Source organism: Aplysia californica, unplaced genomic scaffold (genome assembly GCF_000002075.1).
Source record: "Aplysia californica isolate F4 #8 unplaced genomic scaffold, AplCal3.0 scaffold00068, whole genome shotgun sequence".
NCBI classification, from domain to species: domain Eukaryota; kingdom Metazoa; phylum Mollusca; class Gastropoda; order Aplysiida; family Aplysiidae; genus Aplysia; species Aplysia californica.
In genome coordinates this window covers 270,046-272,079 of record NW_004797338.1, presented here as the reverse complement: position 1 = coordinate 272,079, position 2,034 = coordinate 270,046, and positions in this window count along the sequence as shown.

Genomic DNA, 2,034 nt, shown 5'->3' with positions numbered 1-2,034 from the left:
ACACACACACACACACACACACTGTATACCCTACAGTATAGAGTTGTTTCTAGAGACGATAGGAGCATTTGTGGAATCAATATATTATCCTGTAAGGTGAATATGGGCGTTGCCAACGAATGTTACTGAAGAAATGATCATGCTTTTCAAGATGATGAAGGAATCATGAACACATTGTGATCCATGTCAGCTTCGCGAACAGAAAAATGGTACAGTCGTAGATGAGGATCTGCCTTCAAAATGCGGACCGTTGAAATGCAGGAAAGACCTAGCTGCAAACATCGTCTACGGACAGACGTCTCACGAGACTCATCTACATGTGCTGCTTTCTGCACCCGGTGACTTTTAAAGGGATGTGAACGGTTCGTTTGACCTGTTGTGGTCGTTTTGTCTGGAAATTTTTAGTTCTGATTTTCTACAGGTTCTTACTGGTGGAACATCACCACCCTTGCCATTATATTCGTACGAGATGGGTTGGTGGCAAGGTAATGCTAAATACAAAACGTTCTCTGTTCTTTACTAATCTAAACCCATGATCTTAGCAGACAAAGGAAGCTTAAGAAAAACAATATCTGCGAACTTCTGTTGGTCAGTTAAAGTACTCTAGCTTGCACTATGGCGCGATCGTTGGGGTCTTTCATTGGTAGGACTAATGTGAACTTGGGCGCAGGGGCGGCTCGTGGGGCTAAAAATGGACGTGCACAATTAAGCTATCGCATGCTGAAGATAGTGAAGGGCATAGTAAATGAGACGGTGTATAATTTTAGGATCTTTGGATTGGTGAGGACCTCGTGCTTTTATTTTCATCCTTTTTACTTGTCGCTTTGATTTCTAGTGCTAAATGTGTTTGTTAGCTAAACATCAATTTCGTTCATCCTGTATTGGAACTGAACACTAAAGTTATAACGTTCACTACTCCGCTACAAAACGATTCAAAGGCACAACTCATAGGACGGTCACGTTCACCTCCCTCAGGTTCACGGTCACAGAGTCACTTAAAATAGCCTAGTGGCAAGACAGACAATGAACCAATCACAATGCACTTGAGCACTCCGCTGGATTGCTCCGGGGCTCACATAATAATATTGGCAAAGAATAGCGTACGGTCTGTCGCGTTTATTTTTAGACTGCCTACTGTGGGCTATGTTTCGGCACTGTTCGGCTGGAGCACATTTGAGATGTGCAGTCTTATTAATAATAATGAACCGCCAAATTCGCTACGAGTGTCGTCATCGTTTGGGTTATCCCCAAGAGCGATTTATAGTTGAATATCCTATTATGTTTAGCTAAAGCGCGTGGACTTTGGCATGGCATAGTAGATGTTTTACGGCGATATGGACACAGAAAAGACAGTTATGGCGCCAGTGAGGATCTTGTTTTGATATAATATTTGGCTTGTGTTTGTTTCTGGCTTCGTTTATTATATTAATGTAGGTGTTTTACGTAATAGAACTTTAAAAAATTTTGGGTGGCACTGCACGACCGTGCTCTATGGACGAACCGCGCCTGCTTGTGCGTCATGCTAAAAAAGGGGGACATGGGTGAAAATTGGTTGTTTTTACGCCCTGTGTAAAGCATAACAAAATGTGGATTTATCTAAAAGGAATATCAGCCAAATTCCTTTTGACTTCCAAATGTTGTGTACAAATTTCACACGCAAAGCTTTAGTGTGGAGGAAAATATTTACCAAACTAATTGTAAAGTTTTTTAAAAAAATACTAGAACACAGAGAGAGACCCATCTGCGGTTTACGAAACGACTGAGTGGTTGCAGCGGACGTCATCAACGAGAGGGGAAAGGGGGGGGTGTGACGAGGTGAGGATCACGAGCGAGACGCGCCAGTTCTATAACCTTTTGAGAAACGCAATTAACCACAGTTGGGGGGACAAAAAGCGATCTGGCACGTTTTCACAACTATTGCTTGAAGTCATGCAGGGGTTGAAAAACTCATTGCATTTTGCGAGAAAGGGGGAGAGCGAACAAGATAAAAAGAGAGAACGAAAGAGAGGGGGAGGGAGAACGGAACGGGGGAGG